The 23,422-nt window shown below is 47.9% G+C and overlaps 1 protein-coding gene and 1 non-coding gene across 5 annotated transcripts in view; one reads left to right on the top strand and one right to left on the bottom strand.

Annotated features, from left to right (window-relative positions):
* LOC144174287 (cystinosin-like) overlaps nucleotides 1–23,422 on the top strand; it is a 190,663-nt gene that overhangs the window by 107,941 nt on the left and 59,300 nt on the right. Inside the window, exon 1 of one of the 4 annotated variants that reach the window (XM_077702900.1) lies at nucleotides 11,565–12,043. The exons of 2 other annotated variants lie outside the window; for them this stretch is intronic. The gene's annotated coding sequence lies outside the window, so the exon portion shown is untranslated. Of the gene's footprint in view, nucleotides 1–11,564; nucleotides 12,044–18,889; nucleotides 19,045–23,422 lie in introns of those variants that run through there. One more of the 4 variants, XM_077702901.1, reaches the window with a different exon arrangement.
* Trnak-uuu (transfer RNA lysine (anticodon UUU)) lies at nucleotides 16,098–16,169 on the bottom strand. Its single transcript has one exon. It is a non-coding gene; the product is annotated as a tRNA-Lys (tRNA).

The raw sequence follows: 23,422 nt of genomic DNA, 5'->3' as shown, positions 1-23,422 counted from the left end.
AAACGCGGAAACGATGACTCCGAAGCCCTTGGAGGGGGCTGGAGGACGCTTGTGCTGCAATGAAAGCGATTTTCTGGCGCATGTAACAACCGAAACATATAAAGTAGCACTATTACCACAGGCTGAAGATGTAAGAACGCTTGAGTGAGCAGCGGCGGGGCGCAAAGTGCTTCTTTTTCACGTCATGTTCTTCAAAATCCAGCCGAGAAGCAACACACGTGTGCCCGCCGTGTCATGGGCGCAGCCATTTTTTCACTCATGGCTGACTGTAGCCATGAAAACAAAAACAATAATCCAAAAATTGCCGAACGTGACGTCAGAAGGTCACGTGGTGTGTCTAGGCGTCCAGGTTTGTCATTTACGCCGCCCGGCCGACCCGGCAACGAACAGACGCACACACCCAGCGCGGCGGGCGGCCGCGTGACGCGCAATGAATTACCGCTTGCCTGTCGCGTGGCGGGGTGCATTTACCTTGGGTTCTCCCATTTTAGATGCAGAGCATCTGATTCACTCGCCTTGTCCCTCCGGCGTCGTCGTCGTTGTCGTCGGCGTTGTCCACCCCTCCCCCATTCTCCTCGCCGCGCCAGCTGCGCTCTCCGCCGCTCACCCCTTCTCCTCTCCGATAGCGAACACTCTCTCGCGAGGGGCATTGGATTGGATTGGATTGGATTGGATTGGATTGGCTTGACTTGGCTTGGATTTGGATTGGATTAAAGTGGATTGTGTTGGATTGTGTTGCGTCATAGCCGCGGCACGTTGCGTCATAGCCGCGGCAGACGCGCTGGGGCCGGCGCATGTGCAGTACTCTTTCTTCCACGGTTTCCTCTCCTTCGGGCGCGCTGCGCATATAACCGGTGTGCCGGCGAAGCAACATCCACGCTTGGCTTTACAGTCCACGCCGCTTTACAAGTACGCCAGCGTCGTCATCGCCTGGGACCGGCTTACGCAGTCCCCTCAACGTTATGCGCGCTATAAAACGCGGTCCCTTCGCCGCTCCGCCTATGCGTCGCATCTACACAGGGGTTCCCGCGAGGGGAGGTGGGAGTTTTTTGTTTATTAAGTGCAGAACACTTTAGGCGCTCGCCTTGACGTCCTAGCTCGCTCGCTCGACCCAAGTATATAGACCACCAAGGAGGCGTCCCGGGGTAACGCTGTTGTTCGCGGCGTACCCCAGAGGCTTTGAAAGCCAAGCGGTTTATATAGTCATAAGCGTTCGAAACTCGTGAAACGCTGGCGCTTGTCATACATCTTCGCGTTGTTTAGCGCAAATGACACTTTAGGTACATTTGAGAAAAAACATACCTAATTAACCGGCAGCGCCCGCGTTCCTTTAGTTAACGTTGGGTTGGTTTTTACAATAGTAAACGCAAAATGTGAACGGAATTCCCGCTGGCGCAGTTTCAGGCAGGCGGCGCGCGAGCACTGCGAAGGCGGGAAATTTGAATTGGATGGGGTGGTAGCAGTAAGCGGATAACGGCGATACAGCCCATTATGGCGAATCACTGCTCTGCATTTCCGACAGCTTTCGCATTCTGTGGAACGGCTTTAATTTTTGTTTATGACTAGGCTGCACGATTTTCACGTGACGCTCCCTACTAAAGTGCTTTTTTTTTCCCTCCGTGGTGACGGCACGTGAGTTCAACAGGTCTACCCGAGCTCCGGAGAACTCTGATTCTGAGGAAGGTGTGCCGTTAAGTGTCGCCAGTCTGCCCGTCGGAGCAATTCGCTAAAAAGAACAGCGAAATGAAAGCGAAGGAACAGACGCACACCCGCTGTAATAGCAGTAAAGAAGTGATCGATAAGGATCGCTAGGTTTTCGCCTGCAATGCCCGTAAGCAGATTTCGGAGCTCGCAGGAATTTCTCTCTTAGTTTTCCCAACCAGGGTAACAGAGTGGACACCGAGAAACGAATCTAGGAGAAGGGAAAAATGACAATAACTCCATGGAGGGACGAAATAGGGAAATTCAGGGGCAAAGAATGGACTCGAGCAACAGGACAGGAGCGGTGGGAGGTCAATGGGAGAGGCCTTCGTCCTGCAGTCGACCTAGGTAGGCTGTTCATTACGAAGGTGATGATGATGGTGAACTTCAGCCTGCATACAACAAGCATGTGTGGATGTATGTATGTATGTATGTATGTATGTATGTATGTATGTATGTATGTATGTATGTATGTATGTATGTATGTATGTATGTATGTATGTATGTATGTATGTATGTATATATATATTTAACAGAAAATAAGGGTTGGCAGTCAAGAAAACCTCGGAAAGCAAAGGGGAGGTTGTGATGGGTCATAGAAACAGATGAAGAATTTTTTGAGTCAGAAAGAAAGTGGTGAAAAAATGCCCGCAGGGTGGGATCCGAACCCACGACCTCCAGAATTTTTTCACCACTTTCTTTCTGACTCAAAAAATTCTTCATCTGTTTCTATGACCCACCACAACCTCCCCTTTGCTTTCCAAGGTTTTCTTGACTGCCAACCCTTATTTTCTGTCTTATTTACCGAGCCCCTCATTTCCCATTTTCTGATTCGCTACATGCTTAGCGAGGGCCTCTGTTCTGACAGTCTTGGTGCCAAAGGTAGCTTAAAGGAGCCATGAAGAGAAAATGCAAGTTGGTTTTATTCGAAAGATTTCGTGTTTTATAGTGCCCCCAGCGCTTATCTGGATACAAACGGTGCTTTATTCACTGAGAAATTAAACAATTTAGGTTAAAATTTTGATTTTCCCGCTCAATCGTGCGTTTTCGTGGTCCCAAGCATGGAGGAAGAAATGGTCCCAAGTGACATCACTAAAACCGACCGCTCTGCAGCCTAGAGTACTTCATTCACGCATCCGCCGTACAGGGTAGAGACACGTATACGCTGGCGCCGCCATTTTTGGTTGCTCGCTCGCCGCCGAAGCAAGTCATTGTGTCAAAACCGCGCTAAAATTATCGCCGCAACGCGGTTTACTGAAGAAGTTTGAATCATATTGTCTGTTTCGCGTTGCTAGGCCTCGTGGGAAACGAAAAGAATAACACGCTGAGCCCGTTGGCCCAATTGCGGCGGCACGGGACCGTTCGAAGGTTGTCTCCACCCTGTACAGTGGTGTTGGTTTGTTCCCGCGTTTCTTTACGTTCCGTAACCTAGATGGCGCCACCATACCGTAGCAAGCGTTTGGTTTGTTTTTGCTCGCATTTAAACCTGGCTTGTTTTTGTTCTGGGAGAAAATATTCGTTCCCTGAAACAGTGCTCGCTCAACAAATGGGGTCACGTAAGACACCGTTGCTTGCGTCAATCGGCCAGTGTCGTCTGAGACAACCCCAAGCCCCGTAGTGCTGTGCAGCGAAATCAAGCATGCTGTGCGCAGTACGAACAGCAGAACGCATCAGTACTTCTATGTTTACATGGGCTTTCGTAACTTCCACTGTTTGTCCCATCATTCTTATTGCTTTGTAAAGAATGTGCCCTAAATTTAAGCGCAAATCGCTCGTTCGTCTAGTTTGTAAGTTCTACCTAATTTGCGTCTGCTTCTGCCAGCCTCCGCCAATCGCATAGCTTAGCCCATGTGACGACATAGGTTCTGTTGCGGGAAATGAGCTGGTGGGTCGCATGACCATTCACGTTTTTCCTAATTATGTAGTTTATTTGAGCGAAGTTTACGTTAAAAGTGGTGTCAGTATGATTAAAACGAGACAATCTTTTGAATGAACCAAACTTGTGTTTTCTCTTCATGGCTCCTTTAAGAGGGTTCAGTGCTGGTCCACCACTCTTGACATCTCGTAGAAACTCGAGTCGCGGCCCGGGGGTTAAAAAGAAGGTCCCCTTCACCCCGAGTAGTCCGAGTGGCGCTGGCTACCACCCCCAAGTACAGGAAACAAAAAATACCTTAACATAAATACCCGAGAAAGTGGTGGGGAAACAGCCCCGCCGGTAGCGTAGTGGTTATCGCACCAGACCAGTATTCTGGAGGTCATGGGTTCAGATCCCACCATGCGGGCATTTTTCACCACTTTCTTTCTGACTAAAAAAATTCATCTGTTTTTATGACCCACCACAACCTCCCCTTTGCTTTCCGAGGTTTTCTTGATGTCTTATTTACCGAGCGCCTCATTTCCATATATATATATATATATATATATATATATATATATATATATATATATATATAGCAGAACAGAAAGATACGGGACGAGGGACTCTGTAAGGACATATATCAAGGTTGCAGTCGTCATTGCCAGTGCTATTCGGCTGTTTCCGAAATATTTAAGTGCCGAATAACGTGTGGTTGTCATGTTTCTTTGATACAGTAATAAATAGGCGAAAATATAGGTCGAGAAAAAATCCGCCCTTTTTCCGGGAGCGGGAGTCGAACCCACATCTCCGCATAACGCGTGCGGTGCGTTAACCAATTACGCCACCCCGCAGCGGCTCCTCTCTCGACTTTACAGGGGGGGTTTATATTTACAAGTGCTCTGAGGCCGGCCAACTAGCGCCGCCCCTCGACCACCGCGGGAGACGTAGAACGTCTTTTTTCCCAGCGGCCGCCACATAAGACGTGGTCGGAGGTCGGGGTTAGCAATTGGCATATCCGGACTGCTGGAGCCAGAGCCCTCGTAATGCATGTAGCAGAACAGAAAGATACGGGACGAGGGACTCTGTAAGGACATATATCAAGGTTGCAGTCGTCATTGCCAGTGCTATTCGGCTGTTTCCGAAATATTTAAGTGCCGAATAACGTGTGGTTGTCATGTTTCTTTGATACAGTTAACGCACCGCACGCGTTATGCGGAGATGTGGGTTCGACTCCCGCTCCCGGAAAAAGGGCGGATTTTTTCTCGACCTATATTTTCGCCTATTTATTACTGTATCAAAGAAACATGACAACCACACGTTATTCGGCACTTAAATATTTCGGAAACAGCCGAATAGCACTGGCAATGACGACTGCAACCTTGATATATATATATATATATATATATATATATATATATATATATATATATATATATATATATATATATATATATATATATATATATATATATATATATATATACAGTGAAACCTCGTTGATATGTTTTTCACGGTAGCTGGAAAATAAAACATTCAAATAGGCTAAAAAAGGAAGAGAACTCTGCATTCTCCCTCATCAACTCACTTTTATGGAGCGACATTGAAGTAACTGCTCAATTTGGGCTGGCCTTTATTCATTTAAATGTCCAGGGCAGTAAATTGTTCTAAAACGTTCAAAAAGAAGCTGCCAGTATTTCTTGCTTTGGCAGACACTCCTTGTACGACAATCCGGGAAGGCAGCCTCCGGATGCTTGAAAGTTTTGAATCTCCACGGAGAACGCCATTTTGTCAACGTTGAATGTCAACGGAGAACGCCATTTTGTCAACCCTTCGAACTTCACTCCTGCCGCTGTAACTTCCTTGAACCAAGTAAGCAGGAGGTTTTCCTTTTACCCATGCTTCGCACCTCGCGTTTGTTTTACACCAGGTCCGAAAACTTGCACCTTCTTTAGAATTTACTCTTGCTGACCGACAAAAGTGTTCAGCGCTGACACTGGCAAAGCGAACTCGCTTGCCAATTCCACGCGCTTCCTCTTCGGATTCTCTTCGAATTGGGGTACAATTTACCGCTTGCGACTTGCACTTCTTTGGCGTCGTCACAAGCCTGGAAACACGATGCCACAAGGCAAAAAGAGAACAAATCACTGCGCGGAAAGCACGGTCCATGGGAGAAGTCGGGAAGGGAAGTTGCGCCTGCCGCGAGCATTGCGCGCCTTCTTTCTTGATTATGATACGACTTGCTACATGGCGGGGTGAATCGCCTGACTTATCGTCGGCCTCGCACGGAACGGCCACGCATTGCAAAGTTATTGCCGCAGAACCGGCGCTTCCGCTCCCTCGGTGTCTCTGCAACATGCAGGTCGTGGCTAGTTGGAATGCTGTTTGAGCGAGTACACCGGAGAATAAACGTAAGGTTACTAGCAATGTCGGTAGAGAAACGCGTTCGGGAACGTATTACCTAATTTTCGGCTAAAATGTGGTCGCAATAAACGCACGAAAATGCATTATTTCTGAGGGACGTTGGCCGGGAACGAAAAGAAAAAAGGTATTAGGCCGAAAAACGTAATATGCCGAATCCTATCAACGAGATTCCACTGTATGCAGATTTGTTGCTAGCATCACTAGGCAGACAGACATTTTTTTTTTTTACGTTTACACATCCCAGTGGAATTAAGTCTACCGTGTTTAAAACACGAAGTGTCCGTGAGGAGCTAAAGCGAATGCTAAACCGCTACCTTCCCACATTACAGGAACGGTAGGAGAGGGGAGAGAGTGTGAGAGACAAAACAGAGATTTACGCCGCAGGGGTGGCAGAAAACTAAACATATGCTCTTTGGACGTCATTTGCGGCGGAACAAGAAGATACGCGGCCAATTTGTTTCTAACCCCATAACTTCGCCAAGCTTTGCCGCATTTTTATGAAACTAATAACAACTCCTGCCTTTTGACGACCCCAAACCCTCATACCCTTTCAATGCAGGTCTCACTTATAGTTCTTTACCCTTCTTGAAGATCGGCACGTGCGGGTGCGGCTGCGGCCGCTTGTTGGTGGTGCTGGCAAAGTTAGTGCTGGTTTCTCTCATTTGCTTTGTGGCAACACGACGCAATGAAAACGCCGAGCCAGAGAACAACACATATTTTAGAACACGTCAGCAGCTGACGGGCCAGCGGCAGATATATGCCTGGCCGAACGCTCGGAGTTCTTAGGAGCACTGACCGCTCGCGCCACGTGTCTCGCGCAGTGAGCCTCACAGCAGTGCTTCGTCGTCTTCGTCTTCGTCAATGCTGCTACAGCTTATTTTTAATCAGCGTACAGCGGGAGGGAAGTCCTTCTTTGTTCCCATTTTGTCACGAGCGATGGAGGTTGAGTCCGACATGTGTGCGCTTTGTTATTCTGTTGGGTGTAAAAAAATCATTTAAAAGTAAAATCATCGTATTTGACTGGTATATGATTACTTCAATGTTGAAATGTTGCGACTGCACATGCGCGTTGTTTTGTTTTATGCGTTTATAACTTGAAGCTTGCATGATTAATGAAATGTTCCTTCTTTTGAAGGAATTGCTCTTCTGATCTTTGGCGTGTGCTGCGTGCCGACGTGGCACTTGGATTAATCGGGAATTTGTTATGCACTGATGAATGAAACATATCGACGTGTACAGTCGTAAGCTTTATTGATTGATTGTAGGGCTTAACGCGCCGACGCAACGCAGGCGATGAGGCCGTAGTGGAGGGCTCTGGATTAATTTTGACCACCTGGGGATCTTTAACGTGCGCCGAAATCTCGTACACACGGGCATTTTTGCTTTTCGTCTCCATCAGAAAAGCGGCAGCCGCGGCCGGGAATCGAACCCGCGACCTCGTGCTCAGCAGCGCAACGCCTTATATAGCCCCTGAGCCACCGCGGCGGGTCGAAAGCTTTATGGCAGTAAACACGGGAACGCATCGTTTACGTCTCAAGCAAAGCGATCTTGTATACCCAGCCCCCCGCCGCAACAGTTACAAGAAAACCCCTAATTCTCAACCAAAACACGATCCCCAACTAACACAAACGCTTCAAACTATTCGAACCGAAATACATCAGGGACGCCTCGCCCGCTTGGAGGATGGTCGTCGTATGCATGAGTATTTCGATGGACAGCTCTAGCAAATCCGAGACCTCCTCCATCAAGTCATCACCAACGTCCGACCTTGGGAACCCATACCTGAACCCCCTCGTAAAGTCCCACCACGACCCACACCATAACCCCTAATCCCCCCACCATTCTTCAGTGGAACTGCAGAAGCTTTTCGGCCGCCAAAACAATAATCGCAGCCACAGACACATATATCAAATTAATCGCCCTCCTACTTCAAGAAACTCTCACCACGCCTCAGCTGCCAGGATACAACGTCTTCATCAATCCTTCTATTCCACGAAACTCCACAGTTCCTGGACATGCAGCTATCCTGCTTGACTCCTCCATCCCAGCTACTCAGTTTCCTTTGTCGCTTTCTAGCTCCACCCTCTACGAAGTCGTCGCAATCATCGCCCATCCTCCCAAGGCCAAGAAGCTTATCCTCGTCTCCGCCTACTACCGACCCAGATATCAAACATGCTCAGATGATTTATCATGGCTCCAACATATCAGAAATGAATACCCTTCCACCCCCATTCTCATCGGAAGTAATTTTAACGCCCCCCCCCCCCCTCCCTCAACAAAAAGCAACAAACGCCCGACGACTTCTCGCATCTCCGACCGATATCCCTTACTCCCGTTATCTGCAAACTAACATAACGGCTCCTCCATTACCGAATCGCCCACTATCTTGAATTCGTAAGGCTTTATTTTCATCCCTCACAAACAGGTTTTCGCCCTAACCTCAGCACCGCTGACACCCTCTAGCTCCTCAGACGGGTGATTAACCGGAAATACTCCCGACAACCCCCGTACTACCTTCTCGCACTACACTTGAAGACTTCGACTGCGTTAGCCAACAAGCAATCCTTGAAGAACTTGCTCAGGCATTTCCCAGCCAGAAAGCTCAAACCTGGATCTGAAACTTCCTTGAAGCTCGCCCAATCCAATTACACGGAACCGACCCCGGCTGGTCTCCCCGAGTCTTTTACCTTGACAAAGGTGTACCACAAGGCTCCATACTTGGCCCGACTCTTTTTAACTTAGCCATGGCCAGAATAGCAAGACGGATCACCACTGAGTCCACAGCCCGCTTTACCATCTACGCGGACGATATTACTACATGGACTGAATCAGCCTAATACCCAAATCAAGATGTCATGGTTACCGACCTCCAGTGAGCAGTGACGGGACTCGAAAAGGTCCTCCCCGACCCTGGCCTGTCCCTCGCACCTCACAAAACAGAATTCCTCGCCATCATCGGCCGCCAACCCCCCACCGATTACGTGCCACCTCAAGTCAGTGTCGCCTCCATTTCTGGCTCAACCAGACTGGAACCAATTAAATTCCTCGGAGTCTACATGGGAACCAGGAACAGCCCCACAATATGGCTTAATCGCCTTAAGCAGAAATGGAACTTCGTGCAGAACACCCTCCGACGGCTATCAAACAAACATGGGGGAGCCAAACAAAAGGCTATCACCACCCTCGGAAGAGCAGTAGCGGTGGGCATTCTTCCGTACGGAGGGACACATTATGACCTCAACTGCACCCAACGACGCACGCTACAAGTTCTTCACAATTCCGCCCTGCGCACCATCACTGGCCTCCCACGTTATACAAAAATTGCAAACCTCCAACAAGCAGCGACCCTCCCACCAATCGACCGCATCACTCAGGAACAAACGGATCAACACAATTTTAAACAACAACTCACCAGCCAAGGCGTGCTCCTCACCGTGTGGGATCAACAAAGTCATATTCCCCTACCTAATTTTCCAGCCCCAACATCCCCCTGGCAGCGGCCCCACTTCACTCAATCCGTCACCTCGCAACCCGTCGCACGCAGGAAGCCCAAGCTTCGACACCAACGCTGCCGACGCCTGGCCTCAACTAAACGACCGGGGGAAATTGACGTTACACAGACGCTAGCCACATAAACCCACACGTCGGCACAGCATGGATCAGCCCAAACAATTTATCCATCATGGAAGCCCAATATCACCGCATACTTCAACGAACGCGGAGCTCATCGCTATCCACGATTCTCTCGACTACTTCATGTACGATCACCATCTCCCTATTCGCCCAACCTTCGCATCCTAACAGACTCATGAAGCTCTCCAAGAACTTTGTCATAAGTGGTCAGGCCAAGTTGACGGGCCGCCGCCCATGTGACCTCTCCTGCTTGTCACTGTCCCCATCGCGCCGACGTTGCTCTGCCGGACGGTACGCGCACTAGGCGAGATGACGCCGACGCGGGCGCCACGCACCCTGCGGACAGCCCAGGCCCACCCACCCTTCTGTCCACCACATTATTCATCAAATCACTGCGCTCCAAACATGAGGCTGCCAAGTCCGAATCGACTGGACTCCCGGTCATGAACCAGCCGCTCCTGGGAACCCAGCAGCTCACGTGGCTGCACAGCAGGCCCTCCTCACAACAGCCTCGATGGACCCCCGGCGCCGCCCCTCTCGGACCACCCCTGGACCAACTGCCCTGACGATGACCCCACTCTCGCTCCCGCAATCAGGCTCCGTAAGTTCAGGCAACTGAAACAACAACGCCTCAAGGCACTAACCCCTTCAGGCCACCTCACCTCCTTCCCCACCCTGACCCGAGCACAAGAAATCTTAAACAAGTTCCCGCACCTGTATGGCACCAGAGACCATTCGACAATGGTATTATCCACAGCACGCCCCCTGATGTCCCTACTGCCACCACTCCATCGCAGCCGATCTCCACCACCTCATCCTGCACTGCCCCAAGTTTTCTGGCTTTCGTAAATTCACTCCCCCGCACCACGACGCCTCAACTTACATCGACCCAACATCCCTCTCACACTACACACTCTTCGAAATCATCATTTATGCCACAAAAAGCGGCCTAGTACGGGCAATTTAGCAGTCGTCTCCACGACTCCTGAAGAGATCCCTTGAAGACGACGTCATGAGGACTGTGCTCCGCCATCCCCATTCCCTTCCTCCGCCCCCTGGCCTTTGGCCTTCCTTTCTAATAAAGTTAAAACAACAACAACAACAACAACGGGAGCGCGTGCCGCTCAGTACATGCAGAGCGCTCTGGCTGGCGTACTCTCGCAGTTTGTGCGGTTGGCGGGTGCACTCCCTGAAAGCGTTTTATCGCGCGGCTGCCTGCTGTGTTACGTCACGTAGGATAACACATCTTTTATCACTCAATCGAGCAGCGAAAAGCAAACGTTTTAAGGCGTTCTCTCCGTTTCGCGCTTAAAAAGCCCCTCATCGGCCCATGTATTCTCTGGGATCGTTTCCAGATATCTAACGCAGCTACCGCAGCAGACAAGAGCGCAATCAACCGTTGTCAGGGGGTGAATCCGCCAAATGTACCAACTACGACAGTTCCCCATACCATCGCTAGACCGCTCTGCATACACTGGCCGACACGCGCTCCCGTATTTATTGTCATAAAACTTTCGACTGTACGGATAATAACCGTTTAATGACATCAGAAGTGAAGCCAAGAAATTAGTTTCCTCAACCCGTGACAACTATGTTTATCTTATAAGTGATCAGCGAGGTTAACAAATGGACTTCGCAAAATTCAGAATTTTAGACCCGTCGTCATCATCGTCGTCGTCTTCATCAGGGCCCAATAATGCCACCAACTAGCCCGATCTTGTGCCTTAAATAACCATGGCCTCCAACAGAAGCGACGGAAGTTTGAGTGAAAGCGTTTTCTAAAAAAAAAGGCGACGCGTTACTTTTGTGCGTGCACACCTCGCGTAACCTAAGGGTGTTATTTTTTCCGCCTTGGGCGGGCTCTATTGGCATTTTGTGAGCATCCCCCCAAGGACGAAGGCAGTTATGCGTGCCATTGTTATCACTTGAAGCCCCGCCCCTTCTTCCGGGCAGCCTTACGCAATGCGACTCCGCTCGATGCTGCTGGGCTTCAAAACCGGCGCGTTCGCCGGTGGTCGGGTCCAAGGCTGAGCTCTCTGCCTACCTTTGCCGCGCGTCGCTCGTCGCAGCCGCCTCGTATTTCCCGCCCGAACCGTAAACAGAGCGCGCTGCATCGCGCGACAGACGTGGTGAAAGAAGAAGCCGGCTCGCATGGTGCCAACCGACGAGGCATCCCCCATCAGTAGCGTGCTGCTGCTGCCTGCTGCTGCAGCTAACCGAGCCGCCCTCGTCAGCCCCGCAGCCGCGTGGCTTGTTGTGACGTCCGGGACTCGGCGCAACACCTGCGACCGCCGTTCTGTCCGCCAGACAGCCCGCGCTTGCCATTTTCAATCGCAGCCGCCGCGGGTGAGCAAGATGCGGAAGGTCTAGGCGCTCTCGGAAAGGGGACCCCACACCGTCCAGGGCGTGCAGTCAACGCTACTCAGAAAGGTAAAGCTCTCGCGGCCATACATTTGCCTCTGCTTTTCGCGATCAACCATGATATGCGCCCGAAATGCATCATCACACCTGGGTGCACGAAAAATCGTTTCGTCTGGCGTTCGTTTCTTCTTTTTCGCTTTGCCATACCACCGCCGAGCCAGTTTCGTCCGAAGCCGCTTGGCACAGTGACCAAAGGGCCAGAGCAGACAGGTCGTATATAAAATGGCCCAACACAACGGTAGTATATGCCGCCGTTGTTCAATGCTGCCAACAACTGGGGATAAATGACAGGACAAGAAAAGCGCGAAGAGTGAAATATCGTCAGCGATTCGAAAGCTCCAATCAACAGCGGGCACGAAAGCGTCACGCCGCACGCCGATGGCTGGCGGGATGCGTGTACCCCGCGGACGGGATCTGCTCGTCTGCATGGGAGTCCACCGGCTGCTATCGTCCGTGCACCCCGAACGCTGAGCACTTGACCTCCAACAAGCGAAAAACGCAGATCAGCCTTTTGGCTCCTTGTCGGCACTGCACACTAGTCTTGTGGCATCAGGTTTGCGCCGCCCAGCAGCAGTATGTAGTCGGTGGGGCGTTTCGGATGCGCCGCACTAAGGATCGAAATGCTGTGCACTGGACGGCCAAGCAGTCATTCGCATCCAATCGCACACAGCAGGGCGCCACGGCCGAAAAAAAAAATCCCTTCTGTGAGTAACGCTTTGCTCCAGGAAAGAGTGCGGTTTCGTCCCATTCAAAGCAAGGCCTCGTGCTGCTGAACCCGAGGACGTGGGTTCGATCCTGGCTGTTGCGACCGCTTTTAAGATAGACGCGAAAAGCGAAAACGCCCATGTGCCAAGATTTCGGCTTACGTTCAAGATCCCCAGGCGGTGAAAATGAATGCGGAGCCCTGCACTACGGCGTGCCTCGTAGACGACGTGTGGCAAGCTTGGCGCGTTAAGACCTTAAAATTTGAATTTTTGAAAAGGTCGTTTGAGCGTGCGTACTTATTTTGTCAACGCGATGAGGGATGCAGACGATCCCTCTGCCAGCTTTGTGTTGGTGAGGAGAAACAGATCGGGTCGATCTTAAATAATAACCGCTCTGTTTTCTAGTATTATGACGCTATATCATAAAGAAATAACCCTCAATTGCGGATACATGATTTAGCTATAGTTGATTCACATCCATATAGACAAACAGCTTGAGCTCAACGGCTACACCAACGCAATCAGCAAAGCGCTGGCTAATTTTCTCGGGGAAAACAGTCCATTATATAGACACTGACGCGGAAACAGCAACACCGAAAGGCGCCTATTCCTGGTGCAAAAAAAAAAAAAAAAACAGAGAAAGAGGAAACTCGAACCGACGTTAAGAAGTATTATGTATCTTACGCACACTTGAAAAATCAACACAAAGGAACGGCTAGCTAACGCAGTCATTTCCATTTTTTTATTGCGTAAGCTTAGATAATTTCTCTTCTTGCACATTTTCGCCGGCGTTTCTCTTGCATCACTGTTTCCTGAGAATGGCCTTCGCATCCACGTCTCCGGCGGCAGTGCGTGACCGGAGGGGAAGTGCTGATAATCCTTGCGAGCGAACGTTGGCGCATCGCCCCGCGTACACGCTGCCGATTACACCCAGTTTGCAGCATATCTCATTCACTCTTCGCTGCTTGAGTTGAACCCCGCGATTGCAAGGGGGAGGGTGGAAAGATGGCGGGACGTAGAATTTGGTGCCACATCTAGCTCTAACTGCTGCGTCCAGCAAGCTGCTTGGGATATGCATGGTGTTGCAACGACAACTGAGCATCTTTAGAAAACTTTTTCTAGGCAAACCGCTCCTTCATTCGCGCTGAACCGTTGCAGGGAGATCGTGTATTTCGTACACACCAATAATGGTGGCGACACTTCTCCGCCTATGTAGAAATCAGAAAAACCATGGAGTAATTGTTCCCACGATTGAAAATCCCGGGCCATCTCCACTAACGTGACACGTGGGGAGGGGCGAAGCATGCAGCCTTTGCCAACGGGGATGAAACCGTTGGGGGGTAGAGGTATACAGCCTTGCTGTAAAAGTCTCTTGTCTTTAAAGTACGAAGCTCTCCAGCGCGAGGCGTAAACGAGTGTCCCGGTGTTTTACTGCCGTGTCTACATGAGACGAACGACGATTACGACGACGACAGGAGACACCAACAGCCACAGCCTCTAAGGGGCTTCAGCGTCCATCCACTCTGTGAAAAAGCATGACCAGCAAAGCTGACCGCGGTGCAAGGTGTGCACGAAAAACAACACGTTTGCTCGTAATTTACGATTGCGCGTATAGTTCCTAGCTAATTAGCTGAACGAAACTGGTGGACTACAGTTTTATCCTAGAAGACGAACATAAGGCTATCAGTCTCCCTCCCGTAGAGGCCCATGCATCGACAGCATATGGAAATTTCACAATATTGTGACAAGAACAAGTGACATGAACTCTGCGTGGTTGATGGCAGAACGATATGCATGTTCCCAACATGTACGCCATGAGAAAGCCAACGCACGCTGCGCGCCGGGCACTCCCTCGCCGTCGTCGGTGCATGTGGGTCATGGCGCTGTGGCCGGCATTGACCGCCTGTGTGTTGTGGGACAGTAGTTACAAGTGCACTGTGAAATACGTAACGTTAAAAAGTAAATGAAACTCGGCGTAATGATAGAGGCGTCCTACCTAGCGGCCAGATATATATATATATATATATATATATATATATATATATATATATATATATATATATATATATATATATATATAATGTATATATATTCAGTGAAATCTGGTTGTTACGTTTTTCGCGGGAACCGGGAATTAAAACGTATTATCCGAAAATCGTATTATCCAAATAGCAACTCCCTTTTATGGGGCAACATCGAAGTAAATTCTCAATTTGTGCTGGCCTTTCTTCTTTTAAATGTCCAGGGCAGTAAATTGTTCTAAAACGTTCAAAAAGAAGCTGCCGGTATTTTTTGCTTTGGCAGACACTGCTTGTACAACAATCCGTGAAGGCAGCCTCCGGATGCTTGAAAGTTTTGAATGTCCAAGGAGAACGCGATGTTGTCAACTATTTCGCGTAGGACTGACCCGTCGAACTTCACTCCTGCCGCTGTAACTTCCTTGAACCATTTAAGTAGGAGGTTTTCCTTTTACTCATGCTTCGCACCTCGCGTTTGTTTTACACCAGGTCCAAAAACTTGCACCTTCTTTAGAATTTACTCTTCCTGACCGACAAAAGTGTTCAGCGCTGACACTGGCAAAGCGAACTCGCTTGCCAACTCCACGCGCTTCCTCTTCGGTTTCTCTTCGAATTGGGGTACAATTTACCCTTGCGGCTTGCATTTCTTTGGCGTTGTCACAAGCCTGGAAATCCGGCCCCGTATATCAACAAGGCAAAAAGAGAACAAAATCACTGCGCGGGAAGCAGGGTTCATGGGAAAGTGGGGAAGGGAAGTCGCGCCTGCGAGCATTGCGCGCCTGCTTCCTTGATTATGATACGACTTGCTACATGGCGGGGTGCATTGCCTGACTTATCGCCAGCCTTGCACGGAACGGCCACACATTGCAGGAATGTGTTGGTCGCAAAACCGGCGCTTCCGCTCCCCGGGCGTCTCTGCAACGTGCAGGTCGTGGCTTGTTGGAATGCGGTTTGAGCGAATATACCGGAGAATAAACGTAAGATTACTTGAAATGTCCGACAAGCTCCGCCTTCGCGGTCGTATTATCCAGTTTTCGGCAAAAATTTGATCGTATTAAGCGCACCAAAATGCATTATTTCTAAGTGACGTTGGCCGGGAACGAAAAGAAACACGTATTAGGCCGAAGAAAAACCTAATATGCCGAATCGTATCAACGTGATTCCGTGATTCATTTCACACACACACACACACCCACATATATATATATATATATATATATATATATATATATATATATATATATATATATATATATATATATATATATATATATATATATATATATATATATATATATATATATATATTAATTACGTGGGAAAGAAAGAAAGAAAAACACGCGCCCAGAGTGGGGACCGAACCCACGCCTTTCGATTAAATCTCGAATGCCTTACCAATTCGGCAATCTGGGCGACAGTGTTCTCCTTCACTTTCTGGGGCATTTATATTTACTACAACTGTATCTGACGCTTGAGGGTGGTAGCCAGCGCCACTCAGACTACAAGGGGGGAAGGGGACCTTCTTTTCAACCCCCGGGGCGTGACTCGAACGTCTACAGCCTGTCATAAGCGGGTAACTGGCGGGAAACCCTCTTATGCTACCTTGGCATCAAGGCTGCCAGAACCGAGGCCCTCGCTAAGCTTTCGCACGATAATATGGTTTGGAAAAGAGAGGCTCGTTAGGAAGTACAGAAAGGACTGGCGACAGTCTACAACGCCAAAGAAGGCATAGGGCAATGGTTGGACTATTTCTTACCGTTAGTGACATTACATTATTATTTTTTAATAATTACGTGAGAAAGAAAGAAAAACACGCGCCCAGAGTGGGGACCGAACCCACGCCTTTCGATAAGATCTCGAATGCCTTACTGTCCCCACTCTGGGCGCGTGTTTTTCTTTCTTTCTTTCTCACGTAATTAATCAAAAAATAATAATGTAATGTCACTAACGGTAAAAAAATAGTCTAACCATTCCCCTATGCCTTCTTTGGCGTTGTAGACTGCCGCCATTCTGTTCTGTATTTCCTAACGAGCCCCTCATTTCCAAACCATATATATATATATATATATATATATATATATATATATATATATATATATATATATATATATATATATATATATTCGGGGTGGTAGCCAGCGCCACTCGGACTACTCGGTGTGGGTTCGGATCCCACCGGCGGGCACATTTTTTCTCCACTTTCGATCTGTCTTTCCAAATTATTTATCTGTTTCAATGACCTACCACATCCTCCCCTTTGCTTTCCGAGGTTTTGGCTGCCAACCCTTATTTTATCTCTCTCTCTATATATATATATATATATATATATATATATGTGTGTGTGTGTGTGTGTGTGTGTGTGTGTGTGTGTGTGTGTGCATCAGTGTGTCGAACCGGAAAAAATACCAGTGCGCGAATCAGTTCAGGGCTGAATTATTACTGAACTGTAAAAAAAAAAAAATTGCACTTTAAATTCACCATAAAACTGAAACTAAATCTTGTTCATTCAAAATGCTGCACTTTTTAAATAGGCGTGGTGCCATATTAAAGTCAACTTTAAAATATTAGGCTAGATTTTAAGGAAAACGTAGCCCGAGCTCTGCACTCCCGGGAATTCTCCACAGATGGTGAAGTGATCCTACCCACCCGCACGAACACGCCCGGCCTCAAAATCCCCCCTATAATACGTACAACGCCCTTTTATCTACAACCCCAGCCTAACCAACTAGCAAGCCATCATAGGGCGTTCAATACACCTGCAGTGAAGAAACGATTTTTTTTGTACAAGAGGCTATATTACGAAATTTAAGAGAGTGTGCAAACCAGCGAACTCTAACGTGCATGTACTGCCCAACGCAACGGCACACCTCTCGATTCGAAAGAATACAATCTCTCAAATTTAGAATCAACACACGAAAACCTATTTCTGCAGTCCTCCTTGGCTGTGTTTTTCTCTTTCTTGATGCGTATGGTTCGCCTCGTTCGCATTAAGACGACGCCTCGAACCAATAAAAACACGTGGTTTCTATAGTCAGTGCAAGTGTGCGTTTCTTCCTGTGTCCCGTCCGTCCCACTGCTGTTTTAATCCTCACGGTCATGTACCAACCTGCCCAAATTTCACCACTTTCGAGGTGCTACAAGTAAGCCATGTAGGGTTTTAACCTTTGAGCGGTTCGCAGTGTATCAATCTCGCGGCCTCATGGCCCCTGCACAGTCCCAGCGAGGGAAGGGAAAAGTCGGTGCTGCAAGCCTCGTAGGCTGCCGAGAGTGTGACATTTTTTTTTTTTTGCCCATCCTTGCACCTTGCGTGCTCGACCAGCAGCAACACACCATTGCATCGCTTTCTGTAAATAGATAGCTTCAGAATCGACCATGGTTCATGTCATCCGTCCTATCATCACATATATATAACGTAAGTATAGACAGAGAGAAACGAGAAAGACATTAAAAATAAAAATAAAAGTTTACTGACGTGTCAGGAAGAGGACTTCCTCTTCGTGAAACGTCAGTAAACTTTTATTTTTTACCTCGGCAACCTCGGAAACGGACTTTTATTTTTATTTTTAATGTCTTTCTCGTTTCTCTCTGTCTATACTTACCTCATTTTTTCGCGCTCTGAGTGAGTTTTTATATTTCCAGACTATATATATATATATATATATATATATATATATATATATATATATATATATTAGTGTCTCGTTAACTCGAACTCGCAAATTCCGAAAAATCGGCTCAGTCGAAATTTTCCGTGGCGCCGAACCATTTACGATAGTCTCATGTATTTGTTGCCCTTCATTTCGAAATATTTCTGGGGCAAACTGCGGATATCTCGAGATCTTGACCGCGAGTGGAACGAAAATTCTGCCGCCGCGGATCGTTTCACGAGATTCGCGCGATCCTGCTGCGCCTAAGTCCCTAGATTTTTTCTTGTTTAGCCGCTCCTACCACAAAGCGGAAGTTTTCCCCGAACGTGAAATCTGAGCCTAGAGGCATATCAACTTCGCTAAGCAACCCTGTGGCACGTCATGTGACGATAGAGACATGCGCAGAGGTACAATGTACTAGAAGATAGAGGCGTGTCGTGCGGGTTTAAAACCCACTGGAGAGCAACAGCTCATGCAATGCGTCGAACAGCTAGAGGACTCCTTACTAAGCCTGAGTGCGACCGCAAAGCAGACCAGCATTGCAGTGCCACAAAACCCAGCCGGTGAACGTCTCATGTATGTTTTCTTTCTCTTTCAAACCTTTGTGAAAAGCAAGCGTGGAAGCTGCTGTTGAAAAGTTGGTAAGTAGTAGCGCCTTTTTTTCAAATAACTCGATATTTCAAGGCGATTCGCGCAACATTGCTTATCTCGAAAATTCGCTTGTATCGAAACATTTCCCAGTTTCCCAATACAGTCAAACCTCGTTATATCGAACAGTGCGCGAACCGTGAAATAGTTCGATATAACCGAAATTCGATATATAAAATATGATCAAAAAACGCGTCAAAATGCAGCGCGCTTCAATCACTAAAAAGGCAACGACAAGAATGACTACTCACATGAAGCGTTAAAGTGAACTATTTATTCCCAGGGGAAAAAAACTGCAGCAGCGTTGACTGTTTATTCGAGTTGACTGCCTGTCGTACCACAGCCTGCTCCATGGTTTCCAAAGAGTCCACGAACGCGAGACCACTACCTTCCGTTCCGCCGAAGTAGCGGCGTAAAAGTTCCACAGCGGCCACAGCTTCGCCCGAAGTTGGGAGCGGAGCGGGGTCCTCGGTGGTCGAAGGGCCAGGTTCGCCATCCACCGCCTCTGAAGTCAGCTCGCAGGTGACCTCCGCGGCGATTTCCACGTCGGTCGATGACTAAAGCTGATGAACAACGACTGAACCAACTGGTGAACCGGCTGAGCCTGAGTCAGCCAACTGCGTATGCCGCCTAGCCTGAACCGGCGCCTCAGGCATGCGTTTGAGTCGGAAACGCCTGCTGCGCCACCGCTATTCTCCCCTGCGTTGCGGGAAAGCCTGCCGCCTGTCTCCGGAGCGCGCGCTTTCGGCAGGCGCTGAGTTCGATATATCCATTTCTTAACCGACCGAGTTCGATACAGAAAATTAAAAATGCATGTAATTCTTTTAAAAAACTGACAATGGTTCGATATAAGCAATAATTCGATATAACGAGGTTCGACTGTATCTACTACTTCGAGTTATAATATATATATATATATATATATATATATACACATCAAAGCTGCAGTCCTTATTGCCACTGCTATTCGGCTACTCGAAAGTGCTTTATAGCTCCGAATGAGGTGATTGTCATTTTTGTGTATGTATATATACACACACATATATATATATATATATATATATATATATATATATATATATATATATATATATATATATATATATATATAAATTAGAAAAAAACTCACGAAGCGCGCAGAAATACCATAACCCATAACTAAACAGCCGGATGCACAGCAAGAACAATAACAAAGGTTTGCTCACTTGGACAAACCGCAATTGTCCACGCTTCCGCTGTGCCTGAACTTACAGCCCACACCACGTGAGTTGCCATGACGTCGCGTAATCATGAGCTGCCTTGTTCATTCAAACCCTTCTCTCTCTCTCTCTCTCTCTCTCTCTCTCTCTCTCTCTCTCTCTCTCTCTCTCTCTCTCTCTCTCTCTCTCTCTCTTGCTGTCTTGTTGTACCATGGACATATCCCGACTGTATGCATACTCTCCCTTTCCGAAACATCTTTCTCTCCTGCTCAATTTCCCGCAAAGCTATATAAGAAATGTGTTCCAAATGTTTCTGGCAGCAACATCATGTAACTGTACTGCGATGAAGGCAAGTCCCATTGCCGCTACGTGAATAAACCTTCTTTGTTATTGTTCTTGCTGTGTATCCGACTGTTTACGTATACTATATATATATTTGAGAGAATGGTTTACGCACGATTAAAAACAAACAGCGTTTTACTGACCTTTTAACTGGAGGACCAGTCTTCATCGGAGTCACCGGACTCCTATGAAGACTGTCGAAACGTCAGTAAAACGCTCCTGTTTTTAATTGTGAGTCAACCATTTTCTCCAATATTTCTTTTGGCTCCTCGAGAAGTTTATTCTACTGCTTATATATATATATATATATATATATATATATATATATATATATATATATATATATATATATATATATATATATAAGAGAAGAAAAACTTCGAACAATTTCGAACGTTGGCAACAATCGTGCTTTTACCTTAAAGAGATGAAGAATGTTTTGAGTCAGAAAGAAAGTGGTGAGAAAATGCCCCACCCGGCGGGCATTTTTTCACCACTTTCTTTCTGTCTCAAAAAATTTTTCATCTCTTTCTATGACCTAACGCATTTCCGCCTTTGCTTTCTGAGGTTTTCTTGACTGCCAACCCTTATTCTGTCTTAATTCACTGAGCCCCTCATTTCCCATTTCCGATTCGCTACATATATATATATATATATATATATATATATATATATATATATATATATATATATACAGGGTGCTTTACCAATTCGTAAGGCGTATCCGAGATCAAATCGGAAGGCGTAGGTTTGGTCCCCACTCTGGAAGCGTGTTTTTCTTCCTGGCTTACGTAGATTTAAAAATGTTACCTTCACTAACCATAGTAAAAAAAGCCTAACAATTCCCCTATGCGCCCTTTGGCGTTGTAGACTGCCGGCTTTCAATCTGTAGTCCCTCTACCAGCCCCTCATTTCCTAATCATTTATATATATATATATATATATATATATATATATATATATATATATATATATATATATATATATATATATATATATATAATGACTTTTTTAAGATACCCACATTAGATTGAGAGCTATAGAGCATTCACGAGAAAGTTGGCTTTGCCGCAAGAGAAATATTCATTGTATCTGCGGCTTTGTACACCGACTCTGTATCGTGAAACCGAGACATATCCAGCTTCGCTGTAAAAAGATTTTCGCATGTAGGAGGACCGGCGGCCATGATGGAAAAATGGCGATGGATGGATGGATGGATGGATGGATGGATGGAAAAGCGTTCATTACAATAAGGAAATGAGGAAGGGGAGCAAGAGAGCGAGTTCATTGCTAGAACCCGAGGTCCCGGGCTGCAACGACTCGTGCTCTCTGGATCAGTGAGCGCCGATACATGTGGCGTATTCAATGGGAAATACGCAATCTCGGTTCCCGCCGGAGCGCGGAAAAATGCGCCCGAAGGTAAGAAAAATGAAGGAAGCTCACACTAACGCGTAAGACTTGAAGATAGCTAAGCTGTACGCAACCTTCACCGCACCATCACGATGGTTTATTGATTGATTGATTTTAGGGTTTAACGCGCCGACGCCACGCAGGCGATGAGGCGCGCCGTAGTGGAGGGCTCCGGATTAATTTTGACCACTTGGGGATCTTTAACGCGCACCGAAATCTCGTACACACGGGCGTTTTTGCTTTTCGCATCCGTCAGAATAGCGGCCGCCGCGGCCGGGAATAGAACACACGACCTCGTGCTCACCAGCGCAACGCCTTATCCACTGAGCCACCACGGCGGGTAACGACGGTTTAAGTCCACGATTGCAGCCGATTTTTTTCTTCTTCGCTGCCGCAACTACCTTTACTCCATAATTGTTGCTGTAAGTGTGAGCTTCCTTCATTTTTTTTTTTTTGAAGTGTTAATCATTGCACATGACCTTGAAGCGGCGTACGCTATCACGACCCTTTCTCGTTCCGAGCAAGTGTTGCCCCGATTACAGAAAACACTGGAGGTTTTTTTTTAGGGGCGAAGCTCCTTAAGTCATGGGTCTGTCCATCCCTTGTGTCTCGTGGTACGTGACCGTCGCATGCTTTCGGAGATGTCGCAAAGTGGGCCGCGTTGCACGCGCGAAGCTCCTTAAGTCATCGGTCTGTCCATCCCTTGTGTCTCGTGGTACGTGACCGTCGCATGCTTTCGGCGATGTCGCAAAGTGGGCCGCGTTGCACGCGCGAAGCTCCTTAAGTCATGGGTCTGTCCATCCCTTGTGTCTCGTGGTACGTGACCGTCGCATGCTTTCGGAGATGTCGCAAAGTGGGCCGCGTTGCACGCGCGAAGCTCCTTAAGTCATGGGTCTGTCCATCCCTTGTGTCTCGTGGTACGTGACCGCCGCATGCTTTCGGCGATGTCGCAAAGTGGGCCGCGTTGCACGCGCAAGAACCGGCTGCAACCGGCAGCGCAAACTCGGCACCGGGAGCGCGAGCTTGTCAGTGTTCGCCAACGGAGGCGCGAGCGCACGTGCACTGCGAGGGGGAGATCACGCAAGAGATCACGCCACGAACGCAGGCAGTCGTTCTCGGAGATCGAACGAGACGCAAGGACCTTTGCTCGTTTCCTCTAGTCTTGTTCGGGCACAAGTTCGCCCTAGATAAAAGTTCTTTCTTTACCGTTGTGTCCCATCCTACGTGACAAATTGTGGTGGTGGTGCGGGGTAGTCCTCGATGGCGCGGGGTCTTTCACCAGGTCTAGGCCTGGGAGCATTGACTCCGAAAATAAAAGTTGATTTGTACAATGTACGCACACAGTCTTAGGTCTTTCTTAATGATGTAATGGGCGAACTTTCACGGGAGAGTTACGGTTACCGATGATCTCCCCCTCTCG

Source organism: Haemaphysalis longicornis, unplaced genomic scaffold (assembly GCF_048455015.1).
Source record: "Haemaphysalis longicornis isolate Haplotype H1 unplaced genomic scaffold, Haemaphysalis longicornis Haplotype H1 scaffold_3, whole genome shotgun sequence".
NCBI classification, from domain to species: Eukaryota; Metazoa; Arthropoda; class Arachnida; order Ixodida; family Ixodidae; genus Haemaphysalis; species Haemaphysalis longicornis.
The sequence above is the reverse complement of the archived record's forward strand: the minus strand, read 5'-3'. Positions and strand labels throughout refer to the sequence as shown.